At 33.9% G+C, this 12,500-nt stretch overlaps 1 long non-coding RNA gene across 1 annotated transcript; it reads right to left on the minus strand.

Moving 5' to 3' along the window:
* Positions 1–2,918: 2,918 nt before the first annotated feature.
* Positions 2,919–3,308, minus strand: LOC135115280 (uncharacterized). The gene is made up of 2 exons (XR_010275934.1): positions 3,224–3,308; positions 2,919–3,178 (listed from the first exon to the last, which is right to left on the minus strand). It is a non-coding gene; the product is annotated as an uncharacterized LOC135115280 (long non-coding RNA).
* Positions 3,309–12,500: the final 9,192 nt, after the last annotated feature.

The raw sequence follows: 12,500 nt of genomic DNA on the forward strand, positions 1-12,500 counted from the left end.
CTTTTCATTTATTTTATTTGTTTATTTATTTATTTATTTTTTGGTAAGTGATGGCGTGTACCTGTTGTTGCGTTTGGTTTTGCTGTTTGGTGTGTGTTTGTTTGTTTGTTTGTTTTGTGTGTTTTCTTGTGGGTGGTGGTGGTGGTGGTGGTGGTGGTGGAGTTAGTTTTCTTTTTTTCTCGTTCTCTTTTTCTTTTCTTTTTTTTTGTTTGTTTATTCATTGTTGTTGTTCTTGTTGTTCTTGTCCTTCGTTCGTTCGTTCGTTCGTTTGGTGCTTGCTTTCTTTTGTTTCTTTTGTTCGTTCGCGTTATTTTTTATTACCTTTTTTTCTTGTTTTATTTGATTTTTTTCTCACTTTCGTCTTCATCTTTCCATTTTTTTTCTATTATACTTGTTTTCTTTTCTTCGTCTTCTTTCCCTTCTTCTTCTTCTTCTTCCTCTTCCTCTCTCTTTCTCTTCTTCCTCTTCGCTTTTGCTTAGAAGGGATTGGTGCGTGAATCTTTGTTTGTTTGTTTGTTTGTTTGTTTGTTGATTTCTGTTTTTCCCCTCTCCTACTTTTTGGTTTGGGCAAAACTTTATAAACATTGCTATATTTTTCTTTTTCTTTTTGGTTGGTGACTCATGAGAAGAGGAGGAGGAGGAGGAGGAGGAGGAGGAGGAGGAAGAAGAAGAGGAGGAGAAGGAGGAGGAGGAATGTTACTTATTTGTTCCTCATTTGTTTGTTGCTCAAGTTATTATACACAATTGCCTTGGGAGTGTGTGTGTGTGTGTGTGTGTGTGTGTGTGTGTGTGTGTGTGTGTGTGTGTGTGTGTGTGTGTGTGTTGTGTTGTGTATATCTCGTCTCTATTTTTGGTGTTTAGCTAATCAAATGTTTCTTTCGTAAAACACTAAATATATATTATTTGTGTGTGTGTGTGTGTGTGTGTGTGTGTGTGTGTGTGTGTGTGTGTGTGTGTGTGTGTGTGTGTGTGTATGTGTGTGTGTGTGTGTGTGTGTTTGGAAAAAAAAATCAAGTCAAGTATAGAGAAAACAGAATCATTATTGGTATTTTCTATATATACTACTACACGATTTTCTATGTATACTGCTATATGATACTTTTTTTTTTTTTCTTTTCTGACATACACTCTCACAAATCGAACCCAGCACCACATATATCTATTTCTGATGTAAGAGGGACACTAACCAAAGACAATAAAAAAAAATAATAATATATAAGAAAAGACGTAAAAAAATAAGCATTCACTGAAGACACGAGCTGCTAAAATAATACAGTCAGAAGAAATACCCCTAAAAAAAAAAAAGACAAATAAATAAATAAATGAATACCTTGAAACTTACGTCTTGAAAGAGTTAACCCTTTCACTGCGGTTTACAACAACACACACCACTAAAAGCAACGTGTGGAACCTTTATGAACACCTACAACAAAGAAAAGGCATAAAAAAAGAATAGATTTTACAGTCTCCAGCCAGTACAGTGTTTGCAGGTGGCTGTGGAACAAGGAAGGATGTGTCAAATTGGTTACTGATTAGAGGAAGACGTGGGAAATAACAATGCAATGGATTTAAATATATATTAACCTTTCGTACCTATTTCTGTCCTACGATAATCCACTGGCTGCTGACGTGGTAATGACCTGACCTAACCTAACCTAACCTAACCTAACCTAACCTATTTCTGTCCTATGATAATCAACTGGCTGCTGACGTGGTAATGAGATCTTTTCCTACTGTATTCGAGGAACCCCCGTGACGACTTCACTGGCCGGGAATAAGAGAAGGGACGCTTAGATGTTTGCTCTGCTGCTTCATTGTGAACTGGTGTCTTTCGAAACTGTATGGTTAACTTCATCACTCGATCCATTTTGTTAAACCTGAGAGGAAATGACACTAAGCTGACGCCAGACCGTTTCGTTAAGATTGAGAAAGGGGTAGAAAGGGTTAGAGAGAGTTGGAATTCATTAAAATAGAAAAAGTTTTAATTTTGTTAACCCCCTTGACTGTTAATTGGTACATCTTTCCTTAATTTACTAATCACTCTGAGACGTGTTCTATACTACAGCCACCTCCAATCTTTAAACTGGGCAGAAATTGAAAAGAAATCTATGTGTTTGTTTCTTGGGTAGGCTTATAAAGATTTTATTGCTTTACTCCTGGTGCTGTCAATTATTTCGTGTTGCAGTGAAAGGGTTAAGCTGAGATGAGAATGATACTTAGCTGGCAGCAGACCGTTATGTTAAGCTTGAGAGGAAACTGTACTCGCTCCTCTCAATTTTCTTAAGCTTGAGAATGAATAACACTTGGTCCTCCCAATTTTGTTAAGCTTGAGAGGAAATTCTGTTGACACCAGATCATTATTTTAAGCTTGAGATTTGCTTTTCTCAATTTTCTTAAGCTTGGAAATGAATGTTACTTGCTCCACTTTGTTTCGTTAAGCTTCAGGGGAAATTATATTCGTGCCTTGCAATTTTGTTAAGCTTGGAGACAATTATACTGGCAGCAGACCGTTGTGTTAAGCTCGAGAGGAAGCCACGCCAGTCACAGAGTTAGAATTTTGAAAAACAGGATATCCTTGACTGATTTTATTTTCACGTATCAAATTGGTGAAGATAATGTATTGTTTTCTTCAGGTATTCAAATAGCACAAAGATTTTACATATTTCTATCTTCGTGTCAAGGAGAAAATAAAGAAATCCTGCAATATGTACCTTTTATTTGTTTATTTATTTATTTTTACATGATATGAAAAAAAAAAAAAATGTCCACAGGTATTTTTTCCTCAAGTAAATTCATAACCGTATTGCAATGATCTCCTTCTATATATAATTCTATAAAAAAAAAAAAATCAAAATTCAAAATATTCGTAAAAATTTATTTCCTGAATGCATTTTTTACACACACACACACACACACACACACACACACACACACACACACACACACACACACACACACACACACACACACACACACACACACACACACATCAGTATGTACTTAGAGAAAAATATGTGTATTCAATATTCAACTGGCAAATTCACACTCATACAAATTCGCCATGTCTTGAGGAGCGTGTGTTTGAATGAATGAAGGTGCGCATTATGAAAGTTTATTCTCCGATTTGCTGTGCACTGATTCATTCACAGTAACGAACAAGAAATATCTCTTTTTGAACCTGACCTAACCTAACCTAACCTAACCTAACCTAACCTAACCTAACCTAACCTAACCTAACCTGACCTGCCCTGACCTAACCTAACCTAACCTAACCTAACCTAACCTAACCTAACCTAACCTAACCTAACCTAACCTAACTTAACCTGACCTGCCCTTACCTAACCTAACCTAACCTAACCTAACCTAACAACCTAACCTAACTTAACCTTATTATTGCCATGTATGATTATTTTCTTCGTATAAAATAGTACGTTTTTTTTTTTCCTTATTGTCATGTTTGCATAAAAGAAAAACTTTCTAAGCAAGCGTCGTAAATCTATCAACAAATCACTGTATAATCTGTTGTCCTATATTTTCCTTCTTGCGTAAAAAAAAAAGAAAAGATAATAATAATAATAATAATAATAATAATAATAACAATAATAATAATAATAAAGTAAATAAATAATAAATAAAAATAGAAATAGAAATAGAAATAATAATAAGTGGCAATGTATTAATTTCTTTATTATTTTCTTTTATATCTATTCTCTTCTATTCTAATTTTTATTCATCTTAGAAAATATATCTACAAAATAAAAAAAATAAAAAAACCGGAATCTTTGACATTAAACCATAATTTTCCATGTATTTCTCTGCACTCCCCACGTCAAAACATTATTTTTGTATTTTTTCTAACATTTTGTATTCCCATTTATTCATTTTTTCCCATCAAACAATACATATATTTTGAGGTGTGAAATGCCATTATTATTGTTCCCATTTCTATCTCTCTGTTTTCCATCTTTTAATTTTTGCCCTCTCGTGAGAATTTTTTCATCGTCAGAGGAAAGATTAAAGAGAAAAAAAACTGAAAGAAAGGAAGATGAAAGGAGAGGGAAAGGAAATGGCGAGGAAAACGGATAGATACATGAGAAAAACAAATAAAGGAAAGCAAGAAAGAAAATAGATTTCATGATTGTGAAGTTTTTTTTAGGAGAGAGAGAGAGAGAGAGAGAGAGAGAGAGAGAGAGAGAGAGAGAGAGAGAGAGAGAGAGAGAGAGAGAGAGAGAGAGAGAGAGACAGAGACAGTAAATCATGAATACGAGGAGGAAGAAGAGAAGGAGGAAGAGAGGGAGAAGAAGCAAATAAAATAGATAACAAAAATAACTATCATTGGAAGCCAGAACAACTTGTACAGATGACATAAAATTCATCACCTGCCCTGCCTGAGTAACACACCTGAGTAACGCACCTGACACACGCCTGACACACACCTGAGGAAGCTCATTAGGGACACCTTCACAATTTTTGGACAGGTGTTTACACTTTTTTTTGGGGGGGAGAATGTTTGTTTGTTTTTTCTTCTCATATGATATGTGTCTGGTTCCCTCCTTCCGTGTGAGAGTGACACTGTAAACTTGTTGGCTTGACTTGGGGAAAAAATGTATGTATGTATGTATGTATGTATGTATGTATGTATGTATGTATGTATGTATGTATAGCTCAGGTTTGTATGAAAAAAATATCAGATCTTCTGCTCCCAAAATAATAGTAATAATAATAATAATAATAATAATAATAATAATGATAATAATAATAATAATAATAATACATAAACGTGAATACATAAATTAACTTATGAAGGAAACTTTTATAGGTAGACAGGAAAAAAGACGTAAATATTTAGTTTTTTTTTTTTTATTAATTTATAGGTATGTTGTTTAATATAGAACAATTTAATATCTGCTTGTTTACTTTATTCTGAATCTATAAGAAAACACAAGAAGGAAACTTTAACAGATATAGAAAAAATAATAATAATTTAGTTATATTTATTCGTCTTCCAATATCAAATTAATACTTATATTTTAACACATAGAAGAATGAAATATCAGCTTGTTTATTTTATCCTGAATCTATTACATATAATTTCTAGCATATAATTTCCAAATCCTTATAGGCAACAAATTCATATTCATCCTTATACATGGAAAAATGAAATATGTGCTTGTTTACTTTATTCTCAATCATTTACTTATAATTTCTAACATATAATTTAAAAATCCTTATAAGTAACAATTTACAGTAAACTTTCCTTCCATTCTCTGCCCTTGTCTCCGTTTTGGCACCAGTATAAACCAATCATCAATGAGAACCCCAGAACTTGACCGACTATAGATAGAAAGGCACCACCTCACCTGGCCAGGAGGTAATTAAAGTCTGGGAACACCTGTGCCGACCCATAGCTAGCGAGATTGGAGCAAAAAAAAATTCTATAGGCGAGAGGGTGTGTAGGGGAGGTAGTTAATTGGGTGTTGACAGGTGTTACAGGTGGTGAAGGCTTCAGGAGGCAGGTGAGGTGAGCTAGATTACCTGTGTGTGTGTGTGTGTGTGTGTGTGTGTGTGTGTGTGTTTGGCTCTGGGGAAACGAGATGAAATGAAAGAAAGGAAGAGGAAGTGACAGAGAGGAAGAAAGAAAAAATTGAATTAGTTTTTTTTTCTTTTTCTTTCGTCTTTCTCCATCTCTCGTTTTCTATGTGATTTTGTTGCACTTTCCTCGTCTTACTCTGGCACAACTTTCAGAACAATACACTTAAAAAATACGAGAAAATGTACGTAACTCAACACAAAATAGTAAAAAAAAAAATAAATAAATAAATAGTTATAAAAATACAGCTACAAAATAATTACAAAAAAAAAGTACAGTTACATCCTTCTGGTCACATCCTTCAGTACATTCCAGGAGCCCGCTAGGATGTCACGTGGTAGTTATGAATTGCAGTGAGGTCCTTTATTGCACTGTAGGACACACACATAGGACCCTTTGCTAGTGTGTGAGGTGCTGGAGTCCTATGTTGTACTTAAAGGAATCAGTGAGGGATCCTTGTGGCATCTTAGGATGTTTTAGAGTCCTTTACTTTATTTCAGGGTACTGTGAAGGATTCTTGTGGTAATTTAGGATGTTTTAAATTCCTTTACTTTATTTTAGGGTGCTTTAAAGGAATCTTGTAGTATTTTAGGGCGATTTAATCCTTTAGTTTATTTTAGGATGTATAAAAATCCTTTATTATATCCTAGAAGTCACTCAGGAAGTCCTTCTGGTATTTTAGGTGGTGTTAGTCCTTTACTTTATTTTAGGGGCCTAGCAGAGAGTCATTTCAGTACTTTAGGATAGCTTGAGTCCTTTACCACATCTTAGGAATCAGGTGTAGGATGTTTTTGCTACTTAGGGTTGAGTTTGGAGTCATTTTTGTCCTTTGGGGTGTGTTAAGATTCTTTTACTCTATGTTAAGAACGTGTCAGGGAGGCTTTGTACTTTAGGAAACGCCCAAATCCTTTATTTCTGTTTATCCTTTACTGTTAGGATCCTGCCAGGGAGTCCTGTGAGTGAGGGATGTATTTTGAGTCCTTTATGGTCTGTCTCTGCCGTAGGATCTGTAGCAGAATGTATGTGTGTGTGTGTTTGTGTGTTAGTTTATTTATTTATTTATTTATCTATTTATTTATTTATTTATTTATTTATTTATTTTTAAGTGTATCCATGTTTCTGGATTTCCTGCACGTAAATAACTAAATAACTACATACGTACATACATACATACATGCATACATACATACATACATACATACATACACACACACACGGATAAATACATACGGAAAAAATAAAAATTAAAGTAAACTAAATAAAATGAAAATAAAGAAAAGACATCAGTAAAATAAGATAAATGAAAATAAATGTAAATAAATCAAATGCATACATATACATACCTACATACATACATACGTGCACACATACATACACACATACATACATGAAGAAATAAAAAAAAAATGAAATAAGGTAGGATAAAAATACAAACAAACAAACAAAAAAAGAAAAATATACATACATACATACATACATACATACATACAAACGTGAAGAAATAAAAAAATAAATACGGTAGAATAAAAATACAAACAACAAAAAAAAAAAGAAGAAACATCAACAAAATAAGATAGATGAATATGAAATAGAGATCAATCAATGTCAACCAAACTGCGGCAATTTACGGAAATCTTATCTTTATTTAATTTCTTTGAGGTGAAAACAATGCACATATTATCATTACCCTCTCCATCTCCTGGTTTTCATATTTTCCCTCTTTCTTTTCTCTTCTATTTCCATCCCTATTTGTTTTTTTTCCTTTTTTCCTTTATTTTTTTTACTCGCATCTAGTTTTCCTCTTTTCTTTTTTTTCTCTCTATTTTCATCATCTGCTTTCCCTCCTTTTCCCGTGTAAAACTTGTGTTATTTTTGTTTACTGATCCATTTATCTTCTTATTTGTTTGTTTTCGTTTGTTTTGTTTGTTTTCCTTTGCTTTATTTATCTATTCTTTGAGGAAAGGTCAAGGAGAAAGTGAAGTAACGGAAAGGTTAAAAGGAATAGGAGTAAAAAAAAAGGGAGGAAGAAGTGGATAAGTAAGAATAAAGAAAGAAAGAAAGAAAAAAAAAAAAGAAAGGAAGAATAGAAGGAACCATCGAACTCAGAAATAAAAAAGAAAAAGAAAAAGCAAACAACTGTAAAGAGAGAAGAAAAATAAAAAAAAAGTATAAGACTAATAAACAAAGAACAAGAGAGAAAATAAAGATAAAAAATACAAAAGAGTAAACAAAATCAAACAAAAAAATGTGTAAATAATAACAGTAAACCGAGAAATAAAGAAAAAATACAAAAATACAAAAAAATACAAACAAAATCAAGAAAAACACACATTACTTAAACAAGAAAGAGCACAGACACCATTTGAGGTCATCTGTAGTGTGCTTGTACGAGTAGCGGTGTACTAAGTCATGTTGTAATACCGTAGAGTGTTTCAGAGTGAGGTAAAGTATCTTAGCATTACGTCGAGTGGGGATCAGGCGTCCCTTAAGCCCTTCAGGTAGTACTTAGACATGTTGAGTACTTTAAGAATTAAGATTAGGTGGTGAAAGGAAAGAGAAAAAAAGTACTCAGGGTGAAGAGAGGTAGTTCACGGCGTTTTAGAGTATTGTCATGTATTGTAGGCGCTTTACATGTGATTCTTTTGGTAGTTTAGGATGTGATAGGATCCTTTAGTGTATTTTATGTGCATGCCAAGGTATTTTTCTGGCAGTCAAGGATGTGGCATAATCATGTGATAAATTTTAAGAGTCCTTTACTTGGTCTGTTGTGAAATAAAGTACTCAGGATGATGCAGAAGCATTTTAGGATGATTTCGACTCCTTTGATATATTTTAGGAGCTCCCCAGGGGATCCTTCTGGTAGTTTAGGGTGTGTCAGAGTCCTGTGAGAAACTCTGGGAATCTTTTTTTTTTTTTCATGTAAGAGAAGCACTGGCCAAGGGCAACAAAAAGAGCGAAAAAGAGGCCCACTGAGGTGCCAGTTCCAAAAGGAAGGTCAGAAGGATCATCCAAATTGGATGAAGCTTCCTCTTGAAAGAACTCAAATTATATGAAGGAGGAAATGCAGAAGCAGGCAGGGAGTTCCAGAGTTTTCCAGAAAAAAAAATATTGAAAATATTGGTTAACTCTTGCATTTGAGAGGTGGACAGAATAGGGGTGAAAGAAAGTAGAAAGTCCTGTGTAGCGAGGACACGGGAAGAGGGGAGGAATCTTCATGTTGAGGGTAGATTGAAAAACTTTAGAGAGGCAGGAAATTAAAGCAATAGGGCGGTAGTTTGAGGGATTAGAGCGGTCATTCTTTTCAGGAACAGGCTGAATGTAGGCAAACTTCCAGCAAGAAGGAAAGGTAGATGTTGATAGACGGAGTTGGAAGAGTTTTGACTAGGCAAGGTGCAAGCACGGAGGCACAGTTTCAGAGAACAATAAGAGGGACCCCATCAGGTCCATAAGCCCTCCGAGGATTAAGGGCAACGAGGGCATGGAAAACATCAATGCGAAAGATATTAATGAGGAGTCAGAGGATGGAGAATAGGGAGGAACAAGCCCAGAATCATCCAAGGTAGAGTTTTTTTTTAGCGAAGGTTTGAGTGGTGGAAATAATGAAGGGAAAGATGAAGAAAGAAAATTTTTAGAAATATTTTTGGCTAGGTGCCAGAAGTCTCGAGGAACGTTAGATCTAGAAAGATTTTGACATTTTCTATTGATGAAGGAGTTGTTGGCTAGTTGGAGAACAGTCTTGGCCTGCTGAGGTGCCAGTCCCTGAAGCAAAGAGCCAAATGGTTGATGGCTTGGGACTTGTTTCTCTCTCTGAAGAATATTGTGATAGAAACATGAGAGAAATCCTGTGTATCTGCTTCATATCGCGTTCTCTGAGCCCTGAATTTCTCAGCTTTATCTTATTTATTGTTTAAGAGTTGGGATAAGAGTGTTGGGTTGGAATAAGAGTGTTGGAAGCCGGAAGATGTTTGAATGAGGTTCTAGTTTTGTAATATTAGAACAGTCGACTTATTTGTGAAAAAGGATGATGTGTTATTCAGCAAACTGTTCTGAAAATAACCCAGACTACTTTAAGCATTTTAGTTTCCGAGTGTTGGGTGTCGTGAGATGGTTAAGTTGAGTTGTGCAGTGTTTCTAGTGTTCCGCGATGTTGAGTAACTTGAACACCTGTGAAAGGAGTCATCTGTTATTCCGTGAGCCCTTCAGAAAATAGTGACTACACCCACTCATGTGCTTTGGTTTAACAATGTAAATCTCATATAAGAGGTTGACGATGAGTTATGCTGTAGTTGAAATGTTTCGTGATGCTGAGTGACTTGAAGCACCTGTGGAAGGAAACATATATTACTTGTAAGATCTCCAGAAGATAGTTATGACACAGTACTTGAAGAATCTTAGTTCCGAAGTGTCACAGTAGATGTCGCGAGAGGCTGGACTTGAATTGTGCAGTGTTGGAGGTGTTTTGTGATGTTGATGGACTTAAACAGATGTGAAAATGATCACGTATTATTCTCTAAGCTCTCCAGGAAATCACTACAGTACCGTAATAAAATGAGTAAGAATAATGTGTTTTTTTAAGAATAGTGTAGCTTTTGTAGTGAGTCATGAATCTGACTGACTTACAGATGTGAAAATGATCATGTATTATCCTCTAAACTCTCCAGAAAATCACTACAGTACCGTAATAAAGAATGATGTGTGAGAATAGTGTGTTTTTTAAGAAGTGTAGCTTTTGTAGTGAGTCGTGAATCTGACTGACTTAAACAGACGTGAAAAGTGTTATGTATTATTTCCTAAGCCCTCCAGAAAATAAACAGCAGTACTTTAAGAATTCTGTTTTTGGAGTATTGGATGTGCAAAATGTTCACTGAGTAGAAATGAGCTGAATTTTAGAGTTTTAAGGTATTTTGTGGCATTTGATCACGTGAGCAGCTGTGAAGAAAGGGATGTTGAAATTAGACTATAATAAAAACAAACAGTACCTTGAAAATTTTTAGTTTAAGAGTGTTAGGTGGTGTGATATTGGAGGAGTCTCGTGGTATTAGATTACGTAAACAGCTGTGAAAGATGGAGCCTAAAATATTATGCTCATTTAAAAAAAAAAATAATGGTAATAATAGCTACGGTACTTCAAGACTGTTTTTTTAGTTTAAGAATGTTATATTCATTAAGTAGAACTGGTGTGAAATCTGAAGTGTTTCGTGGCATTGAATTACGTAAAAGCTGTGAAAGAAAGATCCCTAAAATATTCGGGTAACTCTTCAGAAAGCAAAGTACTTTAAAAATTATTATTATTATTATTATTATTATTATTATTATTATTATTATTATTATTATTATTATTATTATCATTATTTTATTTATTTATTTATTTATTTATTTATTTATTCATTTACTATTATTTCCTTTTTTGGTTAAGAGTGCTAGATTCCGTAAGTAAAGGTGGCGTAATATTTGAGGAAGTATTGAATGATATAAACAATTGTGAAATAGAATCGTAAATTATTCTCTAAACGCTTTAAAAAAAATACAGTACTTTTAAGATTTTATTTATTTATTTATTTATCTTAGTTTGAGTGTTAGATTCCGCAAGTAGAGCTGGTGTAATATTTGAAGTGATATTCAATGACCTAAACACCTACGAAATGATTCCTGCATTATACCAAAATTGTGTTGCGGCATTACAGAAACCCGCAACGCTAATATATATATATATATATATATATATATATATATATATATATATATATATATATATATATATATATATATATATATATATATATATATATATACGAGTATATATATCGTAATTTAGGAAATCAACATAATTTACTAACGCACGTGTGTGTGTGTGTGTGTGTGTGTGTGTGTGTGGGCGCTCGTGCGTGCGTGCGTGCGTGCGTGTGTGCATATCATATCCGACTGCACATTTTTTCCCACTAGTAACTAGCTCTTATGTATTCGTTTATTCATCTACAGTATATATATATATATATATATATATATATATATATATATATATATATATATATATATATATATATATATATATATATATATATATATATATATATATATATATATATATATATATATATATATATATATATATATATACACACACACTATCTGCTTGTAGTATCCTCTCCATCTATATATCTCCTTGTTGATGTCTTCTATTTATGTCTATTTGATTTCTTTATTATCTGATTTTTTTCATCCTATTCTTATGCCACAAATTTGAAGTAATATCAAAGAAGGAAGAGAAAAAGAAAGACGACGACGCAAAATAATTCGAGATAAAATTCTCCCTGCCTTTATATATATTTATTCATTAATTCATGTGTAGTAGTAGTAGTAGTAGTAGCAGCAGTAGTAGTAGTAGTAGTAGTAGTAGTAGTAGTAGTAGTAGTAGTAGTAGTAGTAGTAGTAGTGGTAGTAGTAGCTCTTCACATCTCTCGTACCTGACAAGTCAAAACTACAACACTTACACCTGCAGTTAGGTTAAATTAGGTAGTTATATTTCTGTTCAGTAAAATCGTGTATGTTTGCTGAAGTGAAGAAACGACGTTATCCTGTCAGCCTGTCTCCTGCCTCACGTCCGTCGTCCGTCTGAGGCCACACGTGATAACTGATGTGAGTTTTGTATTGATTCCGTACCATTTAACACTTCAGCCTTCAATCAGGTCTACATTTAAAGGCCACGGAGGTGATTGGTGAGGTTCTCATGAGTGAATCTCCGTGACTTGTGCAGAATACTTGTTAAACTGTCAAGGCAATCATTAAAACTCCTGTATCGTCCGCAAAAGTCATTAAAGCCATCATTACAGTCTGGAAAACATCCCCGAAACGATCACTAAAATAACGAAAACGCCCTTGAAAATTAACAACATCCACTGCAGCTTGTTAA

Source organism: Scylla paramamosain, chromosome 29 (genome assembly GCF_035594125.1).
Source record: "Scylla paramamosain isolate STU-SP2022 chromosome 29, ASM3559412v1, whole genome shotgun sequence".
NCBI lineage: Eukaryota > Metazoa > Arthropoda > Malacostraca > Decapoda > Portunidae > Scylla > Scylla paramamosain.